Source organism: Cryptomeria japonica, chromosome 9 (genome assembly GCF_030272615.1).
Source record: "Cryptomeria japonica chromosome 9, Sugi_1.0, whole genome shotgun sequence".
Lineage (NCBI taxonomy): Eukaryota > Viridiplantae > Streptophyta > Pinopsida > Cupressales > Cupressaceae > Cryptomeria > Cryptomeria japonica.
Window position 1 is genome coordinate 394,951,111 of NC_081413.1, and position 15,635 is coordinate 394,966,745.

Here is a 15,635-nt window from a genome sequence, read left to right on the forward strand (position 1 = left end):
GACCATTTTCCTCAAAACCCTTGAAAACTGGATTCTGGAGGCCTAATAGGGGCTCATTCCTTATAGCCCTATTTCTAGGCAAAATGGTGAAATTGGTAGGAAAGATAATGAATGAAAACCACAAATGGACCCAAATGGAATAAATTCCATGTTAAATGCTACCTCCACACCTCTGCAATGACTCACAATAGTATGGGGGTGAATCTGACAAGTTGTTGTCAAGATAGCACAATTGAGCATGTGGAAGTCACTTGGTAATGGTTGGGTTCCTAGTTAAACACTTGTTGCAAACACCTTGAGATTGGCAAGGATCAATCCCTAGAAGAGATTGAGAAGGACTTGGAGGTCTTGGAGCATAGCTAGACCTGGAGAGGTTGGTGGAATTGAGAAACACCAACTAGGTGAAGTGTGAGCAAGCTACGCAAACCCCATCAATTGGTATCAAAGCCTATAAGATTTGGGCTAGGTGAGTAGATATCCTTAGTGGAATCTGTAGGAGACAACACCATGGTGACCAATGTAGAGTTGGCAAAGAAAGTGGATGATCAAGAGGAAGAGAATAGACTCCTGAAAGAAAAGTTGATTGAATTAGAAAGTAAGCTTGGTGAGATTGAAACCAAGGCAGATGAAGTGTTGGTAAAGGTTGAAGGAGCATAAGGGAAGGGTAAAGAGCTGCCAGAGATAGACAAAGTACCTAAACCTAATCTTGTCTTAGAACAAGAACCTTTCCTAAAGGCATTGAAAGCCTTAAGTGGTAAATCACTAGAAGGATTGCCATTGTTTACCGATAAGATGGAAGCGGAAGTGGTTCTAGAATGGAAATTTGTGCAAGATGAGAGAAAGAAAATGGGCAAAACACCCATCTCTTCTTGGAAAGGGATGTTAGTCAAAATCAAAGAAGTCTATCTCCCTGCTGACTATGAAGTGTAGATTCATAGGAAGAGACAAAACCTAAGACAAAAAGAGCTTGATGTAAGTGGTTATATGAAGGAGTTTAACAAACTTAGCCTTAGATCTCATGCGGTGGAAGAAGAAAGTCTCAAAGTTGCTAGGTACCTAAATGGACTATGGTGGAACCCAAAGATAGTTCATCAAAGCTATCAATTTTCCCTTAAAGTGGAAGAAAAACTAAAAAGAAAACATGATTCAAGTAGTAATAGGGGCAAAGGTAGAGGAAAAGAAAATAGAGGCCATAGGGGAGGCTTTGGAGGAAGAAGTTTAGAACAAAGAACACAAGGTGAGTCTAAACTCACTGAGCAGCAAGAGAGTGGCATTGGTAAAGGAGGATTCAATAGAGGAAGGGGGTCAAATAGTGGTTTTAGAGGAAGGTCTAGTGGACAAGGTAGAGGTTCCTCATAATTTGAAACAATGAAGTGTTACCATTGCAACAAACTTGGTCATCCAACAAAGAGGTGTCCAGAGAAGGGATCATCATCACAGAGTAGTGAAGGAAGAGTGAACTACCTTCAAGAAGAGACTTCAAGCAGCAAGAATTCAAAGGTTGCCTTAGAATTAGAGGTAGGTGACAACTTGATGATAAGAATAACTTTGATAAAAGAACCTGTTAGAGAAGAACCTAGCCAAAGGAGGTCATTATTTAGGATCAAATGCAAGATTATGGACAAAGTTTGTAAAGTGATCATTGATTTAGGGTCAACAGACAACATTATGTCAGAAGAGGTAGTGAGTAAGCTTAAATTGCAAAGGATACCTCACAACAACCCATATAGAGTCACTTGGTTGAACAAAGGCCAACATGTCCTAGTCAATGAGCAAGCATGGGTGGATTTTACCATTGGGAGGTATAAGGACAAAGTGTTATGTGATGTCCTACCCATGGATGCATGCCATCCTCTATTAGGAAGACCATGGCAATTTGATAGACAAGCTATTCATGATGGAGCCAAGAATGCATACTCATTCAAGAAAGATGGAGTCACATTCAAGATCCAATCTATCCTTGAGGAAGGTGAAAAGAGGGCAGCAGGTCCTAATGTTCTTTTGGTGAGTGAAAAATAGTTCTTGAAGACACTTGAGGAAGGTGAAGGTATAGGGTTTGCATTAGTGATGAAGCCTAAAGAGGAAGACAAGAAAGAGCAGCCAGATTTTCCAATAGAGGTTCAAGACCTATTGAAGAAGTTCAAAGGGATAGTGAGTGATGGACAACCAACCACCTCACCTCCTAAAAGAACCATAAGCCATCAAATAGGCTTTATTCCCGGAGCATCCTTACCTAACAAGGCAGCTTACAAAATGACTCCTTGACAAAATGTTGAGATTGCCAAACAAATCCAAGAGATTTTAGACCAAGGCCTAATTAAGAAAAGCATTAGCCCTTGTGTTGTACCTACCGTTTTAGCCCCAAAGAAAGGTGGTACTTGGAGATTGTGCACCGACTCTAGAGCTATAAATAGGATCACCATCAGATATAGGTTTCGAATTCCGAGAATAGAGGACCTAATGGATTGTTTAGGGGAAGCCAAATAATTTACCAAGATTGACCTTAAAAGTGGATACCACCAAATTAGGATTAAAGAGGGTGATGAATGGAAAACTGCATTCAAGACAACAAAGGGTCTTTATGAATGGCTTGTAATGCCATTTGGTTTATCCAATGCTCCAAGCACCTTCATGAGACTCGTGAATGAGGTGATGAAGGACTTCATAGGTAAATTTGTGGTGGTATATTTAGATGATATTCTCATTTTCAGTAAGGATAGAGAAGATCATATTAATCATTTGCAAAATGTGTTACAAAGATTGTATGAAGAGAAGCTAACCATGAACTTGGACAAGTATGAATTTGTTAAGCAGCAGTTTGTTTACCTTGGGTTTGTGTTGACTCAAGGAAACCTCAAGATGGATCCCAGCAAGGTTGAAGCCATAGTAAATTGGCCTACTCCTAAGTCAGCAATAGAGGTGAGAAGCTTCCATGGACTAGCTCAGTATTATAGGAAGTTCATTAGGAAATTCAGTGCTATATGTGCACCAATGTTGGACACTATTAGAGGTGGAATGAAGAAAAAGTTTTAGTGGAATGAACAAGCAAATAGAGGTTTTTAAACCTTGAAGGAGAAGATAGCTACTCAATCGGTGTTAGTGTTGCCTAGTTTTGAGAAACTCTTCACAATGGAATGTGATGCAAGCAATGTTGCAGTAGGTGTTGTCCTAAGCCAAGAAGAAAGGCCAGTAGCTTTCCATAGTGAGAAGCTAAGTGATTCAAAGAGGAAATACTCCTCATATGACTTGGAATTATATGCTTTAGTGCAGGCTTTAAGGAAGTGGAGACACTATCTCCTTCCTAAGGAATTTGTAGTCTATACGAACAACCAAGCTTTAAGCTTTCTAAACTCACAAGACAAACTCAGTCACAAACACATGAAGTGGGTGGAGTATATGCAAGCCTACACTTTCACAATCAAGCACAAGAAAGGACAGTTACACTGGGTTGCTAATGCATTGAGCAAAATACTTTTGACAGTCCAAGAAATTCAATTAAGGAGCATAGGTGTTGGCAGTTTTAGAGACCTATACCCGGATGATGAAGACTTCTCAAATTCCTACAAGGTGTGCAAAGAATACCAAAAAAAATTTCATAGTGAGTATTCATATTTTACCTTGCAAGATGGATTATTGTTTAGAGGAGGACGACTTTGTGTGCCTAGAGGGTCAATGAGAGAAAATCTCATACAAGAGAAGCATAATGGCAGCCTTAGTGGTCATTTTGGAGTCAACAAGACTCAAGAGTTGGTTTAGAGGTATTACTATTGGCCTAGGATGAATCAAGATGTGAAAAAGTATGTGGAGACTTGTATTGTTTGTCAAAAGGCCAAGGGAACTTCTTAAAATGCCAGTTTATACCAACCTCTTCCCATATCAAATAGACCTTGGGAGTGCATTAGTATGGACTTTATAGTAGGTTTACCAAGGACAAAGCAGGGATTTGACAATATTTATGTCATTGTGGATAGATTTAGTAAGATGGCCCACTTTGTACCTTGCAAGACTACTCATGATGCATGCCAAATAACACATTTGTTCTTCAAGGAAGTGATAAGGATACATGGTTTACCCATGAGCATTGTTTCAGATAGAGACTCAAAGTTCATGAGTCATTTTTGGAAAACACTTTGGCAAAAGATTGGCACCAACCTATCTTTTGGATCAGCCTACCATCCACAAATGGATTGGCAAACCAAAGTGGTAAATAGGAGCTTAGGGAACTTATTGAGGTGTCTTACCAAAGAGTATGGTTAGACATGGGATCAAGTTCTTTCACAAGCTGAATATGCTTACAATGACACAATAAATAGAACCACAGGCATGAGTCCTTTTGAGGTGGTCTATGGTCTTCACCCAAGGGGTATATTGGAGTTAAGAGACTTAGGTAATGCAACAACAAGAAGTGGATATGCTAAATATTTTTCTCAGTCAATGAAGGAGATACATGAATCAGTCAAGCAACCATTGATGGAGAACACAAGTAAGATCAAACAAAAGGTTGATGAGAGAAGAAAGAACCTACAATTCCAAGTAGGAGATCTTGTCATGGTTCATCTAAACAAAGCAAGGCTATGGAAAGGACTACCTAACAAGTTGCAAATGATAAGGTTGGGTCCATGTGCCATTCTAGCCAAGTATGGAGAAAATACATACAAGGTGGACCTACCTAGTGACATGGGATTGTCACCAGTTTTCAACATAGTAGACTTAGTTGCTTACAAAGAACCAATTCAAGGTTCAGATTGTAGTCACTCAGAGGTATCAGATGATGTAAACAAGCTTCAATTACCAGCAAGACCAAATCCAAAGGCTGGAAAGGTATTGAGTTCAAGGATCGCTAAGAAGACAGGGCATCAAATCTATTGGGAGAACCTAATAAAATGGTAGGGTATGGATGATGCTGAAGCTACATGGGTGCTTGAGATAGAGTTTAAGAAGTTAGGCATTGATCAGAATCTAATCCCCAAGGAGGTGACTTAGTTTTCCTTTGTTTGGGAGAATGGTGCAAGAGAACTTAGGACTTAGGATCATAGTCCTTTCATAATTTTTGCTTGTACTGACCTTAGCCAATTAAAGTTCCTAATAAGGACTCCAGGAGGGTCCAAGGAGTGAGTGTGATGTTTGATTTGAGACAAGTGTAGGCATAGTTGAGTTGGTTTTCTTCCTAGGTGTGCACTTTCTGAATAGGTAGTATTTTGAGTTGTTGAGATTGGCCTTCTTGATGGTCAAAACTGGAAAAACTTGGTGTGATAATTAGAGAGGTTTATAATGGTCTTAGTAATGCTTAAAAAGTCATGAGTAATGACTTGAAATAGGTTGCATAGGTTGGCAAAGCAAAAAGTGGAAAGTTGTAAAAGTTGTCATGACAACTTTTATCCTAAAAAGTGCTTAGCGGTAGAGTTAGGGATAGCACAACGCCCTAGAATGCCTCCACATGTAGGGAATACTATTTAAACCTCCTCTTTCATGGTTGCCAAGGTTGGAAGTTTAATTTTGTATGATCAACAATCTGAAACTACTTATTTCTAGACTGTTATCACTGTTTTGGTCTTATTTTGCCTAAAATGTGAATACAAATGGACTCAATCCATTGATCTAGTTATGGATTGAAGTTCTTTGGTGTGTTTCAGTGTCATTTGTTTCATTTCAAGCTTTTTAGATAGGACATGTTAGTGTTTTCATTGTTTTGTTTCCAATCAGCCTGTTGGGAAATGGAAGGCAACCCATTGTAAAATGTATATATGTAGGGAGAAGTTTTGGAAGTGAATATTGACATGGTTACCACCTTGTTCTAGGTGGTCTAGGAGCAACCCGACTAGAGAAGACAGGGTGAAATTTGAGTGCATAGTGCAGAGGTGAACAAAAAACCACAACCAAATCATTTGGAGAGGTCCATGAAGTCTAGATAGAGTTTTTATTGCAAGGAGAAGCCTTGAAAAGACCTGTAGATACCCATTTCACTAAATTGATCAGTCACTACTGGTTAAGAGGCCTAGAAACCCTGACAAACCCTCATTTTTGGGTTAGGGCATTGTATGGAAAGTTGGGAAACCAAAACCACCAAAATCTCTTAGGGTTGGTTGAGTGTTTGAAGAAAAAAAAACCCTGTTGCATGGTCTTTTGGACCATTTTCCTAAAAACCCTTGAAAACCAGATTTTGGAGGCCTAATAGGGGCTCATTCCTTGTAGCCCTATTTCTAGGCAAAATGGTGAAATTGGTAGGAAAGATAATGAATGCAAAGAACAAATGGACCCAAATGGAATTCATTCCATGTTAAATTCTACCTCCACACCTTTGCAATGACTCACAACAGTATGGGGGTGAATCTGACAAGTTGTTGTCAAGATAGCACAATTGAGCATGTGGAAGTCACTTGGTAATGGTTGGGTTCCTAGTTAAACACTTATTGCAAACACCTTGAGATTGGCAAGGATCAAGACCTAGAAGAGATTTAGAAGGACTTGGAGGTCTTGGAGCATATCTAGACCTAAAGAGGTTGGTGGAATTAAGCAGCACGAACTAGGTGAAGTGTGAGCAAGCTAGGAAAACCCCATCACATTCTTTACAAGGAAGATTGCAATCAATCAAAAGATTTGTCTCTCAATTAGCAGATAGATGTCATCCATTCACTCATATTTTACATAAGAATGTTCCATTCAAATGAGATCAGAAGTGTGAAGAGGCTTTTATGCAAATCAAAGAATATCTTATGAATCCTCTAGTACTTGTATCACCAATCAAAGGGAAACCATTGTTACTTTGTATCTCAGCGACAAATGTATCATTAGGAGCTCTTTTAGCACAGTATGATGAAGAAGGTAAAGAAAGAGTAGCCTATTACATAAGTAGAACACTTGTCGGCTATGAATTGAACTATACATCAGTAGAGAAGACATGCCTAGCAGTTGTATTTACAACTCAGAAACTGCGACATTATATGCTGACTCATTCTGTGAAACTGGTAGCAAAAATAAATCCGCTAAAGTATTTGCTGAACAAGTCAACTTTGATAGGAAGACTGGCAAAATAGGTTATGGAACTAAATGAATTTGATATAGAATATGTTGATCGAAAAACTATCAAAGGATGGGTCATTGTTGATCAATTAGCTGAAGCACCTTTACAAGATGACATACCATTGCACATTGAATTTCTTGATCCAAACATTCTGACAATAAGTGCAAAATTTTGGGAGTTGTACTTTGATGGTTCTTATACACAATATGGATCAGGCGTGGGAATTTTGTTCATCACACCTCAGGGACATACAATTCCAAAATCATATAGACTGTGGTTTCCATGTACAAACAATACTGCAAAATATGAAGCATTGACTAATGGGCTCAAAATGGCTATTGAATGGAATATCAAGGAATTACATGTCTACGGTGATTCACAGCTTGTCATCAACCAGATAAATGATGATTATCAAATTAAGGATGACAAGCTCATGCCCTACAAACAGTTGGTAGAAGAGTTTAAAGAACACTTTGAAGAAGTATCGTTCACTCAAATCCAAAGAAATGAGAATAAAACAACAGATGCAATGGCTACAATAGCATCTCTCTTACAGAATCAAGAGAATCAACAACACTACGAATTCCTGGTGGAAGATATCTTAACCCCTACCATTCAATCCCAACATACCCACATGATTTGCCATATATCTGGAACCAATCAATCCTTATATGACCAAACTTATCAATACTTAAAAGAGAATATCCTTCCTCCTGACCTATCCCGCAATCAACAAAGAAATTTTATCCTTCAATCATTTCGCTATACTATTAGTGTTGATACCTTATATAGGCTAGGTCATGATAGTACTTTATTGAGATGTCTCAAACAAGAAGAATTTGAGAAATTTCTTAATGAAGTTCACGCAGGTATTTGTGGCACACACTCAAGTGGATTAGCACTGGCTAAGAAACTTCTTCGTATGGGTTACTATTGGCCTACTATGGAGAGAGATTCATTCACATATGCCAAGAAATGCAAACAATGCCAGATCCATGGGAATCTCATCCACGCACCAGCACAATAATTTCATCCTATGGCACGATCATGGCCATTTTCTCAATGGGGCCTTGATTTGGTAGGTAAGATAAATCCTTCATCCTCTAATTGACATAAGTTCATTTAGACTTCTACTAAATATTTCACTAAATGGATTGAAGCAGTACCTTTGACAAAAGTGATAGGAAAATAAATATCATCATTCATCTTGAATTATATAATCTGTCTCTATGGAGTTCCTATGACCATTATCATTGATAATGGATGACCATTTAAGAATCAAGATGTGAAGGAACTATGTGAGCGATTCCATATCCAACATAGGTTTTCTACACCATATTATCCACAAGGAAATGGTCAAGTTGAGGCATCAAACAAGACTATCTTAAAATTCTTGAAGAAAACAGTCAATGAAGCTGGAAAATACTGGCACATTCAGCTAAATCCCACTCTTTGGGCATACCGAACTAGCACTCGCACACCAACAGGGGCAACTCCATATTTCTTAGTCTATGGATCAGAAGCCATGTTACCAATAGAAGTAGAGATACCTTCTCTACGATTTTCCTTGAAAGGTCTTATACCAGAAGAAGAAGAATGAATCTCTAGACTTCAAGAACTTGAGCTGATTCAGGAACGTCATCAAAATACAATAGATCATTTGAAGGCATATCAACAGAGAATGTCAAGAAGTTATAATCACAGAATCAAGCCACGTATTTTTCAGATTGGAGATATAGTTCTAAGGGAGAATCCAAGAAATCAACAAGACCGAGAAAAGAAGGGTAAATTGGAACCAAATTGGTTAGGTCCTTCTGTCATAGTTGCAACATATGTCTCAAGAGCATACAAGTTATCTACTCCTGAAGGTGATTGATTTGATAAACCTATCAATTCTATCCATCTCAAGAAATTCTATGCTTGAGATATAAAGTCCTGGAAAAAATCAATAAAAAGCATATAAGTTCCTGAAGAAATCAGTCAAATCAGAAAAGCAGAAAATCCCTAAAAAGGCAGAAAACAATGAAAATAGAGAAAAAAAATCAAAATATGGAAAAAATACAATAAATTTAGATAGTGAAAACTTGGTAAACAAGCGCTATCTAAAAAGTGAGTTCTTCCATTTATGAGATTACTTCGCACACCGCATCTATTGCTTCCATCTATCCTAGCTCATCCATTTCATCTTTCACACTCATTGCTTAGAACCATTAGTAGGAAATATGCAACTTACCAACAATTATCAATCTTTGACATACTTATCGTAGTTATTGTCTTAGATTTTCTCAAAATCAATCATATCTGCAGTATATCCTACCATGGTTTGGATATTGATCAATTCATACATCCATAATAAAGTTTTATTTCCACTGGGGAAAAAATCGTAATTCCTTTTGCTAAGGTGATCTTTTGAATCTTTAAAAATCCAAAACATTCGTAAAACTTAGAAAAACCAAAAACACTTAGGGTTTTGAAACAGTTAACGAGCAACAAGGCAACAAAATGAAGATCAAGCCATGTTATAACAACTGAATCGTGAATGGGCACACGGATCCTAGTTGGATGATAGCTAATCTGATCAAGGATTGTTGGGATATAAATGAACTGGCAGATTTCAAAATTTTGCACGTATACCGGGAAGGCAACAAAGTGGCAGATCTACTGGCCAATCTGGCAGTGGGCTATGTGGTGACTAAATGGTGGAGTAGTAGGGATTCATTCCCCAAAAACCTGTGTGATCTGGCTCGTGATGATTACGCCCACTTGCGTTAATCAATGATCTTTAATCATGATTTGATAGAGTTGATGGGGAAATGACTCTTTTTTTTCTTTCCCCTAACTGAAGATCTAGAAACTTCCCTTGTGCCTGGATTTTTTGTCTTATTGTGTGGTCCATTTTTTGCTATTGTTTGGAGACTTTTCTGGTGTGGCCCATTTCCTATGACTGTTTGGAGACTTCTCTGGTGTGGCCCATTTCCTGCTATTCAACTACTAGGAGCATAATAGGTAAGGACAAGAACCGTCTACTTGCGAGAAATGGAAGAAAAACAAGGATGTGTGTTAGGAAGTTGTTGATGGGGAAATCATCCCCTTCTTGGATAGACTTCATGGCCCTTCTCCTATGCTCACAGAGTCCTTTGTCAATAGGTGGGAGAAATGGATCCTAAGGGCTTATGGAGTCAAGTATCAGCTTGATGAAACCCTAGTGGCGATGGTCACTGGTTTGGCGATGAATGGCAGAAGATTTTATAGAGAGAGGAAAATTGGGGAGGAGGACTTGATGAGTTTCTTTGACAAAGACAAGGAGCACTCTAGAGTTACCAAGATGGCCGATGGCAAAAACAATAGAAAAGATCTTATGGCTCCCTGGGCTGACATGGCCGAGTTCATCATGAGGTATATTATGCTTGATAGCAGATATGTCAACATTTTTTCCTATCATTTTACCATTTTGAATCATTTTAGACATGGTAAAATCATTTATGTTCCTTTCTATTTGGCCTCCTCTTTAGAAAATAGCCTTGAAAAACATTTGGAGAATCCAAACAATCCTATTCTCCATGAAGGGCTTATTGTGCTCATCATGGAGTATGCTAAGTCCCTTGAAGTTGTGCCCTCTCTAACTGAGAAAGGCCAATAGACTAATATCCAAGATGTCTCTGACTTGGAAATGGAATTGGAGGATAGTGGGGGTGCCATTCCTTTTGATGACCCTGATTATAAGCTTGCAGAAGAAGGGGAGATGATGGTCACCCCTAGGATGTTTAGCAGTAAGAATCCTCCCAGATGGGCGGCCAACAAATATAAATCCACCAACAAACTGATTTCTAAGGTTGAGCCCATTTCTAAAAAGAAGAAGCTTGCGGCTAAGGACTATGGTCTGAAGATTTTGGATCAGGAAATTAAACTGGACATTCCAATCAACGTCCTGAAAGAAAAACAGGGGACCATGGCCAAAGATGAGAACAGTGGGATTCAGAGCACTGGTAATCTGATGAACCTAGTAATGGAAGCTACCAGAAGCCAGGAGAGCTGCTGGAAGTGGGTGGAGCGAGAAATTGATACCCTCCAAGTGGGGGTTAAAGAGATTATTGATATCTTCACTACCTCCCTTGAGCCCAACAAATATGAGAAACTCATGATTATGACCTATAAGCTCTCCCAAGATGTGGAGGTGATGAAATGCAATCATGAACAAAGAATTGAAAAGGTGGAATAGTCTATGGTGGAGATAAAGAAAAACCTCAAGAACCTGGTTGACATAAGCAAAGAAGCCATGAACAACAATATAGAGGGGCTTGAAACGATCAATGCCATGGTTGCAGATTATAGATCCTATCATAGTGAACCGGTCAAAGACCTTGGAGGTGATGATATGGCTATTGGAGACAACAAAACCACTAGTCCTAGTTCTAGAACTAGAAGCAGGAGCAACAACAAGGGTACCTCCATATTCATTATGGAGGAACTGGAGGAAATCAACAAGATTTCCATCCAGAAGAATAAGGATCTGGTGCACTCTCTTAATTGAGTGTTTTTTTCTTTTGTTTTGTCTTGTTTGTTTGCGTCTCTTTTTCTTTCATGACTGTTCTAGGGTGCTCCCCTATTTTGTTGATGGTTCATGTCTGCTTGGCTGATGGTTGGCTTTTGTAAAACTTTTAGTTTCGGGTCCATGTAAAACTTGTTTATCTTTATCAAAAACAACTAAATCGTGAAACTCAGAAAATGAAGAATCAACCAGCAAGTAATTAAAGATTACCAATGATCATTCATCAAGATGATTATATCAATTAATGACCATGAGAACATGTGAATGACATACAAGATTCAATGTTTATATCTTGATTTTATTGCTAGACATGTACTCTATGTGACTCAAGGATGTCCATGACTAGAGAAGCTATGATGGGGCATGATTATTTTCTTTGATTGTTGTTTGTGGTTTATCTCTTATTAAGGTATGTAATTGTCTAAGGATATGATCGGCAAAAGATCAAGGAGGGTGTTCTGAGTCATGCATGAAAGGGGATAATCCTTGTCTATTTTGCAAGAAATACTCAGGTCAACTTGGTTCATTATATTAAGTTGCTTGTATAAAATTTCTATATCAAAATCCATGTAAGAAATACTCAGGTCAGCTTGAATCATTATGTCAAGTTGCTTGTATTTTCTTACAACATTTTAAAGCTCAATGATGAAATCAAGCACTGTTACAAGACACCATATGAAGAATTTTAGATAATTTTTAGATTAGCTTATTAATTCATATGCATTATAAGCATTCATTGTCAGTTGCATTATAAGCATATCATTTCATTCAGAGATCAACGGTCATAAATAAAGATTGAGTATACTTGGATAAACAATTTTTTTTTGCATTTGATCATTGTAGGTTCATTTATCTTTAGAATCATTTCAATCATCATTAATTTAATTTAGTTGTATTTCAATCATTGCATTAGTTTGCATTCCATTAAGTGCATTTCATTGATCATGTGTATATCATCATTATTATTTGCAGTAGGATCATTATCATTGTAGTTCTTTTTATCCATTAAGATTATTTAGTTGCATCTTTGCACTTAGATTCATAATCATTATAAGCATTACATATAAGAATCAAAAAAACATTTCATATCAATCATTAGAAGCATTCTCATATAGATCATTGCATTTGCATCATTTAAGTAAAGAATATTATTTAATTTAGTAACCATTAAAGTACATCCATGATCATCAAAATAAAAAATAAAAAGCATTTTTCATTGCATCATCATATAGAGCATCATCATCATAAAAATAAAAGAAAGAAAAGATCATCATAACATCATCCATGTAATCAATACATATAGATCATCATCATATAGAGTAACATGCATAAGAAAATATCATCATATAGAGTCCATGTCTGCATATAGATCATCATAAAACAATAAAAAGTCCAATTATACAATGATATCGGATTAAAAATACAAGTGCCTCATCAATATAAATTAAGTCAAGGTTGTCCTGTGCCACTACCACCTGACTTTGTCCACCTCTGTGGCTGTGGGCAAGAAGATCCTCCAAATGCCTGTCCCACATGATCACCACTCCTCTAAGGAGGTCCCATGACTCCACCGCTGCTAGTATCCATCGTCACAATGGTATGATAGATACCTACCCTCTGGCTCTCTGCAACTAAATCCTCATGTAATCGTCGCCAATGTGTTGTCTCCTTTCCTGCCTGAAATAGTGCTCCGACGGTATCAGCTGAGAGAGTGCTAGATCCAACTTGCTGAATGTGGTCAAGAAGACCCTGGGTATCTTGTTGTCTCCTAATCACCCTATCTCTCTTTTCCATGAGTGTCTACACCTGTTCTCTAAGCTGATCTATCTGTGCTCTGAGGCTATCCAAATTATCCTGCTTTGGCACATCCTGCTGAGGAACATGACCCTGAATCACCTCATCTCCACCTCCCTGTCCACCTGCTGGAATCTTAGTCCGAGTAGCTCTCAGAACCCATCATCTAATAAGAGGAACATAATCCTTTGGATCCTCTTCCTCTCCACCATGAGCTACAATAACCCTAGGGTCTGGTTGAATTTGACTAAAATCAATGCCTCTCCCGCAACCCCCATCTAGTCCAATGCTCTTGCCTCCTCCTGTAGAGGGAAATCCTCTCACTGATCTCATACTTGCCCTGCCAGTGTCCCTCCCAATCCATCTTGCATCTCTCCCACCCATGGGAAGTGGTCTCCTAATCCTGCCAACTGGTCCAAAGGGTCCTCCACGGACTCTCAATTGACCTCCTCTCTGTCTGGGTCTCCTACCACCTTCGCCTCCATCTCCTCCCTCATCTCCATCACCTCTGACCACCTGAGTAGCTCTAAGCTCTCATCTCCATCTTCATCTCCTAATGATGGGTTCATCTGGATCATCCTCCTCATCTCCTGAGCTAGGAGTAGGGTCTACTGGATCAGTAATCTGAGGAAAAGGGTGTGCAAGCATGTACTGAGCATCTGCAATCACCCTAGGATCTAGAATGTGTAATATAAAATCATAAGCCACCCTAGGAGTAGCCAGAAACTCTACATGTGCTATCTCAAAAGACAAAGACGGTCCCCAATCTCTCCTATACTTGTACCACCATGCATATATAGTGACACCAATAGGCATGTGTTGAATGATACCAAACTGTCCCAAAATGTGACTAATCAACTACTGCTCAATAATGTATGGAGTACAACCAATGAGATATCTACTCTACATAATATATGGTAATGTTCATGCATCATCCATCCATGAATCACAATCGATATAAGGTCTCCAAATAACACTATCTAATAAATCCAGAACCCAACACCAATACTCCATCTTACCCAGCTTATGCTAAGTAAGGATACCTGCATATAAATAGACATATGGTTGCCTCTCACCATGAACTCTATGATGGATAGGTTGAGTAATAGCAATGTGCTCCCAAGAACAGATCTATAAAAGTGTGCATCATGTAGACAAACTAGCACTATCATCGAAAAATAACCTGATGAAGATCATGATATAAATGAGAAAGCATGCAAACATCCCACACATATTGAGTCCGATGTTGCATCATCCTTTGAAGAATCTCACCCCAACCAACAACAAAACCTTGAGATCTCCTATCTGGATAGATAAATCCCCCAATCAAACCTGCAAGAATCACTGGGAGAGTCTCGTAATATATAATCATATCCTCCCATCGGATCTCTCCTCTGGAAATGCTCTCATCACCAAATAAGGCTCTATAAGCCTCTATCCCTCCATGATCCTGAAAATCATACTAGACTAACTCACCAGTCACAGGGATGTGAAGAATCCTGTAGACATCCTCGAGTGTCACACTAATCTCACTAGTAGGCAGGTGGAAAGTGTTATGCTCGCTATGCCATCTCTCTGCTAAGGCACTCAACAATCCCCTATTATGGGTAATATCAGACATGTATAACAAGTGGCGTAATCTGCAGGCATCTATGTGTCTAACCTCAGCCTATGTAAGCTCTGGCACTAAGTGGCACATAGACGGGAATTTATCCTGACACTCGAGAACATCGAGTTTCTCCTATTTAACAAGAGAATTTGATCTCTATCAATCATCTATCTATCAAATCAAAGAGATTGCTAATCTATCACATCAACAATTGATAAATATTTTCAATAAAGCAAATCAGGATATCAAATCAACCTAAAAATATCAACCAATGAGTTCAATCAAACTCTGCTATGCTCTTCATCAGAAACTGCATCGGTTTCTTAGAGCTAATCTATCAATCTACCAATCAAATCAAATCAATCGTTTATCCTGTCAATCAACAAAATCAAAATTTCTATCAATCAAAACATCAATTGAATACCTATCAATCACATTTGTGCATCAAAATGCCTAAATCAAATCATCAAAATGAATTTTAACATGAACAAAATCAAACAAACTCATCTAACACAAAAGCGCTAACCTTTTCAACAAAAGTGCTATTATATTAAACATAGGCCCTAAACCATAACCTTTTCAACAAATGCGCTAATCGACAAGTCAAAAACACTAAATTAATCAAATGCGCTAATCTTTTTCACATTTGTGTGAACACATAA